The sequence below is a fragment of the Chelonia mydas genome, chromosome 16 (assembly GCF_015237465.2).
Source record: "Chelonia mydas isolate rCheMyd1 chromosome 16, rCheMyd1.pri.v2, whole genome shotgun sequence".
In the NCBI taxonomy this organism is placed as follows: domain Eukaryota; kingdom Metazoa; phylum Chordata; order Testudines; family Cheloniidae; genus Chelonia; species Chelonia mydas.
In genome coordinates this window covers 13,629,050-13,647,529 of record NC_057857.1, presented here as the reverse complement: position 1 = coordinate 13,647,529, position 18,480 = coordinate 13,629,050, and the positions used below count along the sequence as shown (strand labels likewise).

Here is an 18,480-nt window from a genome sequence, read left to right as displayed (position 1 = left end):
TGAACTCGCTTTTGAAAATCTTGGCCGGGGACGTAGAGAAGATCACGGGGGAAGGGCCAGCACATTTCCATGCCTGGGAGTCATCTGGCCCGCACGGTCTGTGAGGACAACTCGGTGGGCGCAAACACGCATTCTGAAAACCCTCGCTCTGCGCACGGAGTCGCTGTCCTTCAATCTGGTTTTCATTTGAGGTCGGTGGCCTCTTGCCAAATTTATTGTAAAACATTCATTTTAATAAGTGGGCTCGTATCTCTTCAAAACCCAGCCCCTTTAACTGTTTCTAGGTTAAACCAAAACCTTGTTTAGCTTACGATAAGGAATCCACAAAAGGAAGATAGTGGTTACAGGGGGAAACAGCGCTTTAGGGGGCAGGTGTTTGGAAAGCAGACCATCAGCACACCCACTGGTGCTTGCTGCAAACTGGAAGAGCATCAGATTATATCAAATGGGGGTGGGGCAAGGAAACAGGCACCGTGTTATTTTTCAGACCAACCCCAAACTGCAGGAGTTCACTGGGGTTTATACCGCCGTTCCCCCTGAAGCCACATGGCCCCTCAATACAGGGGACATCCTGGCCTCATTCAAGTCAATGGGATTTTTGCCACTGAGGTCAGTAGGAGCAGAATTTCTCCCAGGATAATTATAAATCTATGATGTAGAGAGATTGAATTCACAGATTCCAAGGCCAGGAGGGACCCCTGTGATAACCTAGTCTGACCTCCTGCGTAATTCAGGACGTCCCCCCAGTAATTCCTGTTTGAACCAGAGCAGTTTTTTTAAAAAAAAACATCTACTCTTCGTTTAAAAAACGGCCAGTGATGGAAACTCCACCACCAGAGGTGTTGCCTAGAGGTATGAGCAGAGGACTGGGAGCCAGGAATTGACACAGGCTCCCTCTGCAACCATTGGCCACTCGCTCAGGCACCGAGCAGGTCCAACTGATGTGCCAGTGAGAATGGCTGGTCTACGTCAATTGCACTGGTGCTAGGATAGACGTGCAATTTCCCAGAAAGCGCCGGTGTGTAGACAGCCAGGGGGCAAAGTCAGGGACTGACACAAGATGCTGGTGGTGGTGGGGACAAGAGTGAATGTGCCCCTGCCCTTCTCACCCCCTCCTATCCCACCAGGACATGTGATGTGCCCCAGGCTGCATGGCTGCTGGGCGGAGATGAAACAGCAACCATGTTGCTGGCCTTCAGTCTGTCTGGCTCATGTGGGCAGCGGCAGCTGGCCATGTGAGTGACTCCGGCCCACCCTGCTCACGCTCCCTGAGGCAGCAGGTGAGCAAAAAGCTGAGCAGCAAGGGGTGCTGTGACATTGCGGTGGTGGTGGACAGGGAAGCTCTTAGGAAGCCCAACCGACCGCGGGGCAGTCCAAGCAACTCATGGGCATGCAAAATGCAGGCAGGGGACTATATGGTCCCAATATTGCCATGGGCTCTGGTGGTTCTGACCTCCTAGCACCGAGTCAGCTTAACCCACCCCTGGAACTGGAAACACAGCGAGTGGCTCTCAGAATAGATTCTGAAGTAACAAGAGTCGGATGGCCTTCCCTTCCTAAGTTCCTCGCACGGCCCCTGCTTTACCATTGGGAAGATGAGAAAAGGCAAGAATGGCCTATGAGAACAGCAGGAAGGGGCCTAGGATTGACCCATCTCATGTGTCTTCTCCATACGATCGAAGGACAGAGTGAGTGCTCCGCCTTGGGGACTGTGCACCATGAGAATGGCTTTCCCTCTGAGGCTTCAGCCTATGTTCCTGGGACTCCTAAGAGGAGTGATTGTAAGGCCCATGTGGCTCCCAGAGGCTGCTCTTGAGTGTCTGTGCTTAGTTATGGCCTGTCCACCACTTGCAGAGATGCTGAGGATTCACTTGTTCCCCAGGACAACAGAGAGTGAACACAGGGCTCCGGGAAAGAGAAGGGCTGGGAACACTGGTTAAAGCCACAAGCAGTGTAGGCAAATTTCCACTATGCACAACTCTACCAAAGCCCCTGAGACCTGACCTGCAATGTCCTCTGCGATTCCAGACCCGCTCCTCCTCACAGCTCTGCCAATTCACCTTGACTTCAAAAGGCCAGAAGGGACCATGAGATCATCTTATCTGAGAACCAGATTCACCAAAGGTGGGATTCAAACCCAGATGCGCAGAGCACACTGGATTAGCAGGCCATTGCTGCTCAGCCACCTCATCTCATTATTCACCACTTTGCTACCTGGAGCACCGTCTGCTCAGCCAGGCCTGGGAGACTGCCGTGTCTGCAGATGAGACCAAAGATTCCCTGGAGACTCACAACTATAATTTATTTGTGTTTGGTGACCTAATTCACCTTTGAACCTGGCTCTCCAGAGTGAAAGGCATTAAGGAATGTGCTAATTCTCTCTCCCACTGTACTACCAAAGGTCCCAAAGCCTTGGACGTTTTACTCCCAGAATCAGAGTGTTAAACTTATATTTTGTTAATTGAAATAAATAGCTTTTTGCCATACACACTTACCAGAAACATTCCTCCTTTATATACACCTGGTATAACAGAAACCCCTGGGTCCCAAGAAAAAGCCATACAGACAGGACATGCAGCCAGAATTCCATATCAGTGTATATAACCTACACAAATGGAAGAGGGCTTTTTAATATCAAACTGGGATAATTGTTACAATTTCTCTTTTTTTTTTCTTCTTTTTTTTTCCTCCAAAGGGAAAAGTAAGAGGCCAAAGTACCAAATCTTGCAAGGGAAAAACCACTGACAAAGTAAACACAAGGTGACCTCCTTCTTCTGATGTGCCCCATATGAAAACATTTATTGGAGTATCAATTTTCGTTCGTGTCCATTCAGACTGTCAGAGTGCAACTGGGAGGGAGCCAAAGCTCTTTGCATGTAGCCCCACAGGAAAAGGGTTGGGGGCCGGGCCTTACCTGAAATAGGCAAAGCGTTTTAAAACATTTTTCACCCTTGGGACAAGTTGTCTAATGAGGGTTGAATTTAATCAGCAACCTGGTTTTGATTCCCTAGGCTAGCTTTGACAACTGTGGTAGATAACTGTAGTTACATTTGCGTTCTCTCTCTTGCCATCTCCTCCCTGAGCCAACAATGCAATTGGCATAAGCACATTTTGCAGCCCACATGTTGTGACTGCTAGCAGAGGGCTCGATTCTGTGAGGTGCTGAGCACCTTCAATTCTCATTGAAGTTCACAGGAGCAGAGGGTGCTCGGAGCTCCATGCTATTTAGGAGTCTAAAGATGCAGATAGGTGCCCATCTGCATCTTGCAGAAGGAGCCTTCAGCTCTGTGCAGGATTGGGCCCCAAGGGTTATAACACTGTAAACTTGTTGAATGCAGGATTATGGGCCTGAGTCTGCAGAATCTTTGTTTATGTGTATAGCCCCATTGACTTGAACTGGATTATTTGTGTTTGTCAGGGTTGTGTGTGAGTAAGGATTTGTGGGAATCGGCCCCAGATCTATAAATGAGCTGCTTTTTCCTAAAAATAAATAAATAAATAAATAAATAAATAAATAAATAAATAAATAAATAAATAAAATGACAATGACAATGACAAAAAGCTTGTCAAAAAATGTTCACTAAATGGATCACATTTAGTGGTTATTTGCTTCATTAAAAGGACATTGTCTGGTAGTTTAATTTCAACATTTGTTTTATGTTTTATAAGCCCCCTAAAACTCAGATAAATGGTTCAGTGTCTTTCCATTTAAATTGAAACAGTTATTTTTTTAATTAAAAAATTTCCCTGCAGTATTTACAATCCCAAAACTTGGACATGAGCTAACCCATAAAGAACCAGAAACAAAATAACCAGAAACCAAGCTGAAACTGACTCTGTGAAGGAAGTGCAGGAAATGCAAACAAAGAACATAAATGGCAACAAATGGCCCAGGATCTGAGCAAGACAATATATTATCTAATTCCTGTATTTTTAATAATTGGAGGTTTTATTAATAAGGCTTGTAAGAAAGTTGGTGTAGTTAATATGGTCTTAACTGCCTGTTTAAAATCAATGCTCAAGTCATTTTAAGCTAATCTATAACACATGATGCCTACATGTTGCTTATTGACATTCAAAGGACTAAACTCTATTCTTTGCAAACCCCAGCCATAAATACGCAACTCTACAGTTATGACCCCAAGGCTAGGTGTATTTTTTTATTGTGAGTTGTGGGTGTATTTTGGAGCTTCTCTGGAGAGTATTTTTAAAGAGAAGGAACTATAAAAAGATAATTGGAAGATGTATTCCTCCACCTTTTGCAGATTTAATACCAATGAAGACACCTTAAAAGCTTAGGGTTGATTTGTTGAGCACTCTGGTTGCTGAATAAACAGGAAAATAAAAGCAAAATGGAAGCAACCCAATGCAGCTCCTTCTCTCTACCTAGATGGAGAAGCAATCATGCATTCCAAGACCCTCCCAAGTTGTTGTTGTTTTTTTAAGAACTGTACAAAGATCCTTAGCTTGCAAAGAAGTAAGTAACAAAACAGTGACGGATCAGACGGATCAGTGAACCCTGTTTGCAGGTGTGTTATAAACGATCCACCTTTACTCCCTCAGCCCCTGTTTGTTTGTTTTTTAATTATTGCAAGTAATTAAAACAGGCCCTCTGCATCTCTCTCTCTCTGGAGCATTTCCTTAAATATTAAGCCAAGTCATCACATGCAACTGAAGCTCTGGTGGTTTATTCCCCCCACCCCCCTTCTTTGGGAGGAAAAAACGGTATGAAACGGACCGAGAGCCAGGTATTGAACGCAAGTTCTGCAAACGGGCCGATCGCCGCTGCAGCTCGTACCAAAAATCAAAGGGCGGGGGTAGGCGAGGGACGTCTCCGGGACCAGGTGTTCCATCTCGGGCTAGGAGAACAGGGCTCGCGGCGGGTCTGCCCGTCAGGGTGAGGGGCTGAGTTCTCCCCCCTTATTTATCAGCAGTGGGACCCAGCCGTGGCCGCGCGCCCCGGGCAGGGGGGCTGGGCTCGTTCTCCCGGGGGCTGCTCGCCGCACAGCTGGGCGCCTCGCCTTGCTTTTGCGCCGCAAGCCCCCCGCGGCCCGCCTTGATCCCAGGGCCAGACGCCTGCCCCCCCCACCCCGGCTCGGCCAGCCGCGGGGGTGACAGGAGGCAGACGCTGGGGGGGGGGGCCGCGGGGAATTGCCCAGGTTAGCAGTGACCCGAGCAATGCCCAGCGGCGGGGCTCGGTTTAGGGAAGGCGGCGCAGTGCCTGCAGCAGGACCCCCGTCCCGCTCAGCTCTTGCAACGCCGTGCACGGCGCGGCAGACTGGAGCGGAGCAGCCTGGCCCCCTGGCAGGGCTGCGCGTGCAGTGTTTGGATACCCCGCTAGCCAGACAGGCTCGGTGCAGCCTGGCCAGGAGCCGGCTGGCTGGCTAGGGCAATGCAATGCCTCGCGCGCATCCCTGGCTTGTATCGTGCATGCGCCCCCCGGTGCCCCCGGCAGCTCCTCGTTTGCCCGGAGGAGGGTTGCGCGTCCTCTCGCTGCAGCCCCGCGCCATGTGCTCGCCGGAGCAATCCCCTGGCTCCCCTGCCATGTGCGCGCCAGTTTCCTTGCGTGTGAGGGCTGCAGCCTCTCGGATTCAGTGGCTGGAAGGGATGGCGCCTCTCCACATCTGGTTCAATGTGAGAGCCTGGCGCCTGGCTTAGCCACAGACTTCACTCGGAGACACACAGCCTTTAATAGACTCATGCAATTCTTCCTGATCTGTCACTGCAGCCGCAGCTGAAAAGCGGCTTTATTAGCCGCGCTCCGAAGGGGAGGGCGGGCTGGCATTTCTGCAGGCCGGGCACCCGTCTCGGCTCTCTCTCGGGGCTGGCAAAGGGCGTTATCGCCCGGGTCCCGCCGTCTCCAGGGAAAGCCGAGCCACACACCGCGCACCGGAAGGGAAGAGAGCCGAGGTCTGGGGATTAACTTCAGGGCAGGCTCCGCACGCCCCCTGGGATCAGCAGCCCTTAGCAACATGGGTATTGCTCCAGCGGTGCAGACACGCGTCCACACGCAAGACACTTCCCCAGAGCCGGCGCCTCCAACCACTGATAACTCCCTGCTGAATTAACACCTGGCCCTGCAGAGAGCGAGCCGCACACCCCCGGGCTATGTAGGACTCACTGCCCCCAGTGCAGCTGTTGTGTTAAAAAAAAAACAAAACAACAACCCTCTGCTGGGCTGTGTGCAGTGTAGTGTCTTAACTGAGGGTTGCAAACTGTTAGTACAGTGTCTGCCTCCATACCATAGTGATTACTTCTGTGTTAAATGCCTGCCAGGCACTCATAGTCGATGGGAAAGAGGGCAGGGGGTGCATAAGGCCCTAGACAGTATAAATACCTAGATAGATTGATTTGTGGCTTGCCTACCCCCTGCCTTTATTGTAGCTGCAGGTTCCCCATTTAATAACTGGGCTAATCCATTGCATCTCACAAGGCCCTGGTTTTGAGCTTCCCGGAAACATGGTAGTTCTTGAAAAAGCCGTTCAGAGTCTGCATTTGCAACTCTCTCCCCTCTGGAGTGAGAGGGGTGTGAATCCAGAGGTCCCTGCCTCCTCCTCCTTGCCCTGGCCTTTCTCTGAGGAATGGGCATGACTGTGAAATTCAGCTCATTTAAAGTTTGGGAGTGTTCATCTGGGGCTCAGCCCATTGCAAATCTAAAAGGGCCAGCTGCAAAATCTTTTAGATTTGAACTATGCAAAGTCTGGAGAAAAAAGCTGAATCCAGGGGTTTGGTCTGGGTGCTTCTTTAATTTCTATAAAGTTCAGCCACCAGGTGAACTTAAGGCCCAGCATCCTAACTTCTCTGGGGGCCACAGGAATACCTCTAGTAAAGTTTACTAAAGTTTGAAGATCAAAATCTGAAACGCAGTTTCTCTAAAGAAGTCCCAGACTATTAACAATAATATAAAGTAAGACTTCAAAGGTGCAAATACACTTGTAAGAGAGCAATCTATTTGAAAATCTGTTCACTTCCTTCACAGACTTGCCCAGTCCGGCGTTCAGGATTTGGTGTTTGATGGTACCCATAGAAGTATCAGGGACATGTTTCATGAATGTCTGTGATACTACTAGGGAAACAAGGAATCCCAAGTTAATATCTTAGAAGGTAAGTGAAAGCAGAACTGATTTTTCCCCCTCCCCCAAAGTTTAAAATACATTTATTACATGTATTCTTCTGTGAAGGTACTGTGTAGAGTGTTTGTACCAATTAAAACATCATGAACATTATATCTAGGGTCCTAGTAGTTAGGGATGAAAAGACATTGGATTCTAAAGTCCACTACTACAAGGACTGCAGACGAAAAAAGGGACATGCCAGCCATATTACACTTGTAACAAGTAAGGAAGAAGTGGCTTCCGGGAAAGGACATTTCCCCTAGTTGTTGTTCACTTACAAGACTAATAAAATCTGAAGAGCTGCTGAAGCTGTCTAAGTGCCCCTGAAAGATCCCGCTTTTCCCTTTGCTGCATGGAAGTGTGTGGTGTACCTTGGATTATGTAAACAATTAGACATGTATGCCATTCCAAAGGTTCCAAAGCTTATTTCCATGTGTCTCATCCTTTCCTTACATCCGAGTGTCTTCCAGTGCTCTAGGAATATATTTTCCCCTATTTTTTCCTCTTAAAGAAATCAAGCTTACGGCTCATAGAAGTCACAACACCCTCCTCTTACAGGCTAGGATTTAAAACCTCCCTCTCTGGGTCTGAATGCTGGATATAAACTACAGGTCTCTACTTGAGATAGTGCCCCTGGAAGTTCTTATGAGCTAAGTGACTTTATACGTGTTATAGTGGTTAAGCGTTGACTGGAGCAAGGAAACCTGCAAAGAACTAGTCATGACACCCATAAGAGGAGAAGAGGGATGAAGAACAAAGAGACAGAGTTCACCTCATTGCTCCCCCTTTCTGATGTCTGCCCCCATAATTGTTGCCCTGGTGGCAAATGTTTTGCATGATGGAGGGTTAGATTATATTGTGTAAAGTTTGAAAAGACAATCTTTTACCTCCCTTATGGAGTGAAAGAACTGAATTTTTCATACGAAAATGCACTGTGATCCGTGAGCATTAAAAGCCACCGTATAGGCCGACTTCTTACCTCATAAAGTCTTATTTTACATAATAAATTACAGCCGGCCAACACAAATCCCCTACCAGACAACGTCAGATGCACTGAACTGAGGATTCTGTTACTAATACAGTTTCTTCAAAAGTTTAAGACCAAGATTTTCAAAAGTAACTAGTGATTTTTGGGGCCCCAATTTAAGACAAGTTAAAATGGCCTGGTTTTTAAGGGTGGGCGCTTGGCTCCTTTTGACGATCAGGACCCTTTAAGATGTCCCAATTTGTGCCTCCAAACTCACTGGTCACATTTGGAAAACTAGGGCTACACTTCTTCTAAACCAAAGCTTTTGATGTCTCCATCTACGAATAATGCTATAAATTGTCCTAGTGAGCCCGACTGATTGTCATACAAAGTAAGTCTCTAGCATAAACGTCTTCCTGTCAGTTTCCTCTGGAACCCCTGCCATTGTACTTTTAACTACAAGAGATTTTTTTTATAACTAAGGCTACTGATAAATTATTCCCTTGTCTTGGCTTTGTAATTTATCTCCATTTCCCCCACACCTCCTTTCCATACTGCAGCCAGGAACAATATCGGTCTCCAAAACAGAAACTTGGGTCTAAGGAGCAGCAAAACCACAATCACTAGGCTGCAGAATGGCTCAGATTAGCCGGAGGGAAACCTGAAAGGAAGCAAACATTGGTGTTTGGGACTAAGATCTCTATATAGCGGAGGGAGGGAGAGGAAGCGTGTTCTCTTCCACTCTGCCCATTCAACAGAACTGATCACCTCTCTGTAGAATGCATGGCCTATCGTATTGCCCATCCCAAAGACAAACCGTTGACCATTTGCTCCTCTTCCACTGCAGACTTTAAGTATTTGGGATGCCTTTAGCCTCTATTTCTGTCCTGCCCGAAATGATGCAGTTCCATGCCTTATTTCTCCTTCCTGGTTAACTTGTTCCATCTGTGGGCTGCGTTATTGGAGTTTATGCTGCAGGCTGTTAAACTCCACAGGGGAGGGGGAGTGCTGGCCCTTGTAAGTCCAAACATTGCCTGTGTAAACCAGTCTGGGGGCTTAACCACAGGAAGTTAACTAAACCCAGTTCCACTTCAAACCCAGCCCTTTCAACTCAATTATTTACAGCTTTCAAGGCTGGTGAAGGACTACTACAGTACACCAAGTTTAAGGATGCATTGTAGTGTGTAGATGGTATAAAGGCATAAAATATTGGCTGGAGTTCAGACCTATAATGGGAAAACATTGCCTGGGGAGGGTTTTAATCACTGCCCCTAGGAACCCATTATGTCAATGCAGTTGGCAATAGTATTTTGTGCTTCAACACAATGGGACAGATTCTGATTAAGTGTGACTCAGGAATAAAGCCCCTGAAGTCAGTGTTCGCAAAAAGAACAGGAGGACTTGTGGCACCTTAGAGACTAACCAATTTATTTGAGCATAAGCTTTTGTGAGCTACAGCTCACTTCATCGGATGCATTCAGTGGAAAATACAGTGGGGAGATTTATGTACATAGAGAACATGAAACAATGGGTGTTACCATTTCCACTGAATGCATCCGACGAAGTGAGCTGTAGCTCATGAAAGCTTATGCTCAAATAAATTGGTTAGTCTCTAAGGTGCCACAAGTCCTCCTGGCGAGCTTCGCCCGCCCACTTCCTGGATCCCAATAAGGCCACAAGTCCTCCTGTTCTTTTTGCGAATACAGACTAACACGGCTGCTACTCTGAAACCTGAAGTCAGTGTTGTTACTCTGGATTTGCACTGGTGTAACCAGGCCTTCTGCATGCTGCCCTCGCTCTGCTAATGTATCTTAGTCCTGACACCCAGCTCTTCTATTTTTAAGAGATTGTCAGCCATGTAAAATTGTGGAGATCTGGGGATGTCAAATCCGAGCCACTGAGAACTCGATTCAGATCATCAGATTCCATTAATTGTGACCTCAACTCCCAGCCTAGTCAATCTCCAGGAGACAAATGATGTTAGGATTTAATCAGCTGCCCTACTTAAATCCTCTAATATTTGTTGTTAAAACTTTGAAGGACCTGCCTTCACTTTCATTTGCCAGACCTTAGTCTTAGCAGGCAAAGCCAGATCTTCATGGCTAGAAGCAATGTATGTAAAGCTGTTGAGTGAAGCTTGTTTATATATAATTATTATTTATAGAGTGCTTCTCTCTCAAAGTCTAAATGGTTGACAAAAAATAGAGCAAAGGATTACCAAATAAAAACAAATAGAATCAATATACCTCGATGTGATCAATTAGTATATAATGTACAATTCATATTTATGTGGCATATGCACACTCTAAAGGCAAACATACAGGTGTGTGACACTCCCCAAGAGCAAATTACGTGGACATTGTCTACACAGAAACGTGTGTGAACGTTCCTGGCTCTGAACAGACACGCGGGGGTCTGTGATACTCCAGGACTGAAGCTATAAAAGGTGTCTTTGTAATAAGCGCTCCGTGAAAAGGCAAAGGTATTGAATAAAAGTTTTACACGGTCCAGACTTTCCTTCTGAAGTTTATGGCTCGGATTAGGTGGTAAAATCCATTTGATCATATTTTTAGGGCACTAACTGGGGGCTGGAGGACCCTTCCCTGACACACAGCTCCCTTGGCCCTCCAGGTCGCTTTAGCATTTGTGGGATAACGCGACTCGTGTCAATATCACCCAGGGCAGGGAAGATTTCGAACCAGGATTCAGTCATGTCGACAACCGGCGGTCTGGAGGCACACGCCCCGTCTCCCTGGAAATGCTGATTCGGTGCAATTCGCCCCTCTTGGCTGCCGAGGGTTTACGATTCATGTTTTCGCCGTGAATCAGACCCGCTCTCCACACGGACCGCGCCAGGGAAGATCGAAATGATCCTCCACGGCGCCGCTCGCATCTCCTTTTGGGTCCTGATTTAGCTCGACACCGCGAGCTTTAGGGGGGAGGGAGAGGTGATTAATCCAACACCCCCCCCGCCCCCCCGCAAAGTGATTGAAAATTACAGTGTAAACTGAGAGTCGCTCTGGAGGAATCATGTCCCCCGGCTCGGCCTGTCACTCCGGTCTCAGTCCCGTTCACACGGCGGTAGGATGGAGACGGGAGGGGGGAACTCATCTGTGGGGGCGATTGGAAACGTGCCGCTAATTATCACTAATGAAGGGCGGGCTGCCTGGCCCTTAAGGGAGGGGCTGGCTGGGAGACGCTTCGCACCGCTAGGGCGCCGGGGCCGGCTCTGATCGCCGAGGAGGAGCCGCAGGGGAGCCGCTGAGCGCCGCCGGGCCCCCGGGATGCTGCAAAGCCCGTCGCGCGTAGCCCAGCGCCCCGGCGGGGGCAGGACAGAGCCGAGACGCGGAAAGGAGCCCGGACCACGGACCTGCAGCCACCTGCCCGGCTAGAGCCAGCGGCCGCCCCGGGGCGCTCGGAAAGCGGATCGGTGCCTGCCCAGAAGAGCCCTTCCTGGGCGCTTTTCTCCTCGTCTCTCCAGTCCTGGAAGGAGGAGGGTCTTTCCTCCCCGGGGCTCCCTCGACCCCTCCCGCCAATAAACGTGCAGCCCCTCCAAGGCGACCCACACCTTGCCCCCTATTCCCTCCCCCGCTCCCAGCGGGGTGATTTGCAACATAATTCGTTCGCTGGGGCCGTGGGAGCTCAGCCCCGGGCCGTGTGCAGGGCAGGGGGGTGCAATGCAGAAAGCAAAGGAGAGCGAGGATGATGCTTCATGCGGAAAAACTATTTTCTCTCCGGGGAGAAACGCCACGAAATCTGACCAGTAAAGGGACAAGACTGAACTTGCTGGGGTCTCGTTAGAGCAGGGGGGCGATTTACCTTATCTGCCCTATCTGGCCCGAGAGGTTTCATTGCAAGAAATAACCTGATAACAGAGACAGATTTGCTAAGAGAACTTTTTTTTTTCGCTATAGCAAGAATGAATTTGTCTCTAGGACGAGTTTGGAGAGACGAGGGGGGATAGGTAAGAGAAATCAGTCCCCACATAAATGTCCAATTAAAACAGCTGCGTTTCCTGCCTGATGGACGGGAGAGGGACGCCAACCCTTTTGGTCCTGTTTTCTTTTTGACAATAACCCCCGTACAAACTCTGCACAGAGCTTGTCTGATAAAACAGCCCCCCCCCCCCTTCAAGAGCTTGGATGTTCCAGCAAATTTTCATTTGGCTCATTTAAACAAAAAGCCTTGGATCCGTTTTTAGAGGAAAATAAACAGAACCGATTACCGTAGGAAAAAATGATCTTTTAACATCCCCCCCCCCGCCCCTTGATTTAAGGCTGTTTGGAATAGCCTGCCCTCAAAACAGGAACGGGGAGCGTCTTTCGAAAGCGTCAAGGATGCTGATTCTAGCACCCTGTCCTATGCATGGACCCCTTCGCTGAGAAACCAGGCCAGACCCTGCAAAACACCTGACCCCATTCCTCTTTCCAACACAATCACCTTAAGGGGCACAAAAAGAACAGAGCAGCGTGTGTCTGTTCCTGCCCAGCGATGAGCGTGGGTGCCGCCCAGCTCGTGTGTCTGAAAATCAAACTCTCTAAATACCACTCCGGCAGCAAACTCCCCTTCAGCTCCACAGACAGGTAAGCTGCACAGAGTCCAGCCAGATTTCCCTGACACGCCACACTTGCCCTAACAAGGCTGAGCAGTGGGTTAGGCTGGGTGTATTTATTTGTTATTGGACCCAGATCTGTTTAGGCTGAAAACATTTTGGTTCTGGAATTCTAGAGCGGGGGGGATTTATTAAGACTCAGGTGGAAAGAAATGATTCCCTTTGGCTTGGGTCTTGTGTTATCTGGCGGCGTGTGTTTGTTGTGTTACAGCGTCTCCCTTCCCAATTATTGTCACTGGTAAAAAAAACAAACACTTCCAGCAGCCTGGGTATTTGTGTGTTTCTAGAGACACCAACGCGGTCCCCCCTTTGCCGCACACTGGTGAGGGTGAAAGCCAAGAGCTCAACGCAAAACTGTACACCTGAAGTTTCGAGTTTGGTAGAGGTGTTTATATATTTAGCCTGGCCGCAAAATAACGGCAACGACAACTCTGGCTCCCAAAGCAGCCGCATAAATGTGAGCCCTTGAATGACGCAAATAAAAGAAAGTCTGGTAGAGGAGAAGCAGGAATTTCTATCCGCCATGCAGGAGAGAAAAAAAAAACCACGGAAACTTTTTTCCTAGTTTATTTTTCCCAGAACAAAACTTGCTCTCTTCCCTCCAGAACCTTGGAAACTAGGAAGCCAATGAGCCAGAGGAATTAATGCTTCTTGCTTCCTTCTCCTCCTTCCATTTGCCTGTTTGTAAAGCACTTTCTCTTTTCTCCATGGCTGTGCAATTGACAACTAAAATACGCTCGATGCGTGATCGTAGCTTTAATCCACTGGAAATCTGTTTTCTATCAGCCCCCTCTGTGTGTTTTACAGTCACATTACAGCAAGAGAGAAAGAGAGAGATCCGGTCCCATATTGACCACAGCTTCAGACCTCCTGAATATGGCCTAATGCAAAGAGTACTGACGTCAGTGGAAATCTTTCCATTGCCTTCAGTAGGCTTTGGATTGGGCCCCGGTTGAGCAAAGTTTGCAGCACGCTCTCCTACCAAGAAACCCTCTAAACGTGCCTTATGGTTATATTCTTATAGACTGGGCTCTGTTTTCCCTGGCTCCTGGGTTCAATGCCATTTCCCCTTGCCTCAGCTTGCAGGAGGTTTGCAGAGAATCAAAGGTCTGATTTTTCAGGCAGGGTAGGATCTGCATGGTTTCTGCAGCCAGAGGAGGGAAGAGGAGTATTCCCCCAGTGTTGCAAAATGAGTATGTCCAGGGGAGGGGAAGGAAAGGAACCTCATCTGGACAATGGATGTTGTAAATGTCAATTGTGTGACTAGGAGAGAGCCCATCAAATGCTTAGGGAGAAAGGTAGAACTGCCCCACTTAGCGCTGGGCTTTTTAAAAACAGATTTCTGACTTTACCCACCTCCCCTAGTGACATCCCATGTCTAGCTTGTGGCCACGGGCCATTTCATAACATTTTGTACGATTATTGCACCTTCAGCCAAGGGGCTCAGTGTACTGCACCAAAGGTGGGGTAGCAGGGGCTGAGATTAAAGGCCCAAACCAAAGGCCATTGAAGCCAGTGGCAGTTTCCCCATTGACGTCGATAACTTTTAGATCAGGCCACAACAGACCTGGTCTACCCACAGAGTTTTTTTTTTTTTTTTTTTTTTTGCAAACCACCATGTTTTAATGGTTATACCAATCAACAAGAATGACTTTTTTTTCTTTAGGAAAAGAACTGAAAAGTACAAATGCAAAACAAGATTAAAAATCCATTATTTTAATCAAAGTTTCCTGCTTGCAGATTTAAATAATTATAGAAATCACCTTGATTTAAAATCAATCCACCCAGCACCCCCCTCAAACAAAACAAACAAAAAGTTACTTGAGTCCCAAAAGATAGGTCTCTGTCAATAAAGCTATTCCCTGAAAGTGAAGTTTAAAAGTGAACAGTTTGTGTTTGAAAGCACACAAGGTTTCTAATAAGAAATTGAGTTTTCTGGAAGTCATGGAGAGAGGCAGAGACACACAGAAAGTTACATAAACCTGGTCTCTCTGTTTAAAGATGCCACTGCTAAATTCTGCCAGCCATAAGTAAAAATTCCTCCAAGAAGAATGAGGACTTGAGCTAAGTTTTAGTTAAGAGTGAAAGATTTTGCCTTTAAGACGTCAACATATCCTCGTCATGCACATCCAATCTATGTTGATTACCTGGAAACCATTTCCTTTCCTTACTTTAACTCAACCCATTCTAGATACAGAGTTGCACCAGTTTAACTAAAGGCCTGATTTAAATTTCAATTAAACCAGTGCAACTTTGCTGATGGACATGTTTACATGGATTTAAACCTGGCTTATATTGGTTTAGCTTGCACCAGGAAATTTCCAGGCACAAACTAAACCAGTGTAACCAGTTTTAAGCTGATCTAAGTGTGTCCACACAGAGGTTTGCACCAATTTAATTACATACTTTTAAACCTGATTTAAATTAAAGGGATGCAACTTTGCATAGAGTAATCCTAAGTGAATTGCCCAAGTCAGTGAGAAAAGAACCTTCCCTCTCCAGGCTCCCAGCCCTCTGTTCTAACCAGTAGACCACACTGTCTCATCCAGTGGTTTATGTCACTGCTGTTTGAGACGAGCCTGGACTCCTTGGAACTGTGAACTGGGTCCCTGAAGGGCTGGTTCAGCTAAATTAAGTATGCAGCGAACAGCATGGGGGTCTTTTGGATGAGACAGAGACCATGTAGGACTTGTCTGCTCTGCTTGCCTCAACATGTGCTCAAGGAGAGCTCCATCTCTCTGCAGAGGTGTTACGCGCGATGGGTACCCATACAAGGCAGCTCCCCCTCCCTTTGCGTTTAAAACGGCTAGCATTTAACGACACATTGCTATTCATTGTTGCATGCTGTGGATCAGGCCCATTTGGTATGTAAGGAGAGAATGCTATGAATTCAATGGAGCTGCACTGATCTGTAAGCAAGGGTGGAAATGGCCTCCTCTGGCTCAGAGAACGTATGCTGGAAAGGTGGTTGTGCATCTTCACGCTGCTTTTTACAGTATGGATTTGGGGCTCTCTGCTCCCCCTGTGAGGCACAGCGTGGAGGGGAGGACAATGCAGAGTATGCTAGGGAAGTGGCTGCAGTATGCTTGTGCGGGGAAGTTACACTTCCTGGGGTGATGCCCACCCAAGTCTCAGAAACAATTCTATGCAGCTGCACCTTGGGGTGAGAATAATGCAGCGTGGAACACGCTGGGGGGAGGGAGAGGAGGCTTTCCCTATAATCTTTTGACGTGGATGGAGTCGGATCTTTACTCGCTGCTGAAAATTAGCTCCCAGACACCACGACTCGTCTGTTTCCCTGATCCATTCTCAGATGTCACCAGCCTCCATTAAGTACAAACAAATAGGGAAAGGTTCTGGGAGGGAGGAGGTGCAAAGGGGCAACAGACAAGCCTGATTAATTGGTAGATCTTTACTGATGGATTGATGTTTGCCCAATGCCTTGAAAACCTGACAGAGGCGCTGCTGTTGGTAAAGGAAGTTACGCTGCATGCCATCTGTGTAAAAGAAGGTGAATGAATGGGTAAAAAGGGTTGAGAGTTACCAGAAATAACTCGCAATCATATGGCAATGCATCTCAATGGCTAAAGAAAAATACACGCCCCGAGGCATCCAAGAGCCACCTCTATCCAGTGAGGATAGCATGGACTTACAACGCCCTACCTCTGTGCCAGCGAGAGGCGAGTGAGCTTGAACAGAATCCTAAACCTGTTTTCCAACATGGATTTTGGCTCTGTACTTGTTTTTCCCACTGCTCCACGAAGTTTGCATCCAACTGCTTTGCACATGGCTTCGGTGCCATGTTCTCAGTGCTTATTATTCATATATTTTTTGCCAGCGGATTTTGGCTCCTTCAAGGCTTATTCCTATGAAGGGGTATCGTATGGCCCTCGGTATTGTTATGGATCCTTAATGCATGTTTTAACCACCAGCGCTGGCTGCAGCGGCCTTACAAGGACTGAAACAAACTAGACTGATCTAACACATGCTCCTGGTTCACATTTCTCAACGGACGTTGGAGAAGATTCCCTTCTAATGCCTCATACCATTTCTGGCGTTTGTTGCTCTTCCCTCTGTGCGAAACAAAAGGGCGTCAGACCTAAAAATATTAGAATGATCCTTGAAAGGTTTGTCTGAAGCTTGACAGTTATAATGGCTCCAGAAGGAATCAGTTCAGACATGAGATCCTGTGCCAAGGTATCTCCAACTGATGCCATGTTTGGGAGAGAAGAGGGGAGATAGATAACATAAACTCCAACATCTGTGATCTGAAACATCTTGTTATATGACACTGGATCATATGTTCAACCACAAAAAAACTATTCATGACATTGCAAATGCCCTCAATTTTCTGAAACCTCAATTATCCACGTGTCTAGCTTTTCTCTATCAGGTCATTTGGGGAACTGAGATTGCATTATGTATATAATATATGTGGTTAAAGCCAATGCAATTTTTTGGAGGGTGCTCCATCATTAATTCCCCCTTTAATGTCCCTGAGTATTGGGCAAAACATGTAGGAGCATCATGCCCTGTTTTTAGAGTCCTACGTGTTGCAACTGGGTGATGTTAGCTTTGCCTATGCTGGGTTAATTTTTTTGCACTAGTCTAGTTGCATGGGACTTTTGGAGTTTGACCCTAAGTCCTAGAATTCCCCTGGCTTTCACTATGTATCCCACCACGTACAATCAGAAAAATCCCAGAATGCACACAGCTCAGTAGCAAAGCAAAGGACCTTGGCATATCCACCCAGAATGTCAGTGAGTAATGTTGTGTGGCCACAATCTACAGACCGAAACAGGGCACCATTGTCCGTGTGGACGCTATTCCTGTGGCCTGTGTACTGCACACCGGTTAGTGCGTAGTAAACACCCTGCGTGGACAAGCTGCACGGCGGCACACGCTGATGGTGCGTGCACTACTCTGGTGGATGGTGTCACTGGCATCTGCACGGCCTTTCTCCGCTTAAGGTGTAAGACCCACTAGGGCAGCACATCTACACTAGACCAATGTAGTTACAGGGGTGCAACAAAACCAAGGGTAGGCAAAGCCGTAGTATAAGCTTTAACCTATTCTATTCTGTCTAGGATCTGACACCATACTCACCATCAGGACCAATTCTAGGGTCCATTATTGGGCAGAGGGGCAAGTGGGCATTTGGGGACTCCTGGATGATGCTGTTTAAAAACAAACAAGCGCCCAGGGGTCCAGGGGCTGCTTAGACCCCTGGAAAAGCTTAGATTTTAAGGGTTTGAAAAAGTAAAATTCAGCTGATGTCAGTATTTTGTCATTGTCACTTCCACTGCTTAGCACTGGATACCTGTACATATGGTGGGCTTTCTGACAGTAACTTGCAGCCCTTTGCAGATTATTGAGCGGGGAGGGGGAGGGGGGGAAACGTCCCCTTTACCGCCTCTCTTCCTGGTAGCACTGGGCCTGCTCATCATAGCGTCTGAGTGCCTGAACTCACTTAAAACTCCATCGCCTTGCCTGTGTTCCGAGCACTTGAAAGCATACCTGGGTCTGAGGTGACGTTTATATGCACAAAGAAGCAGAGCAGGTAACTTGTGGGAAGGCCCATTCAGGTTGAAGGCGGGAATGTTGCTTTTTCCCCCACACCTGGGAGATCATGTCTGGTGTTTATTCTGGAGTATGACATGAACTGTGCTGCAGAGCTCCTGATGTTAGGAGGGCCACTGCTAACTTGTACAAATAAATCAGTTTTGTTGCGGTTAGATCTGAGATCCGCAGCAAGTGCTCTCCATACAGACCGAATGTAACGGTTC

The 18,480-nt window shown here is 47.5% G+C and overlaps 1 protein-coding gene and 1 long non-coding RNA gene across 2 annotated transcripts in view; one reads left to right on the top strand and one right to left on the bottom strand.

Moving 5' to 3' along the window:
* PRRX2 (paired related homeobox 2) overlaps nucleotides 1-18,480 on the bottom strand; it is a 68,895-nt gene that overhangs the window by 30,742 nt on the left and 19,673 nt on the right. The gene's annotated exons all lie outside the window — the stretch shown is intronic.
* Nucleotides 4,155-11,055, top strand: LOC122463155. Its single transcript, XR_006286218.1, has 3 exons — nucleotides 4,155-4,529; nucleotides 6,980-7,104; nucleotides 10,656-11,055. It is a non-coding gene; the product is annotated as an uncharacterized LOC122463155 (long non-coding RNA).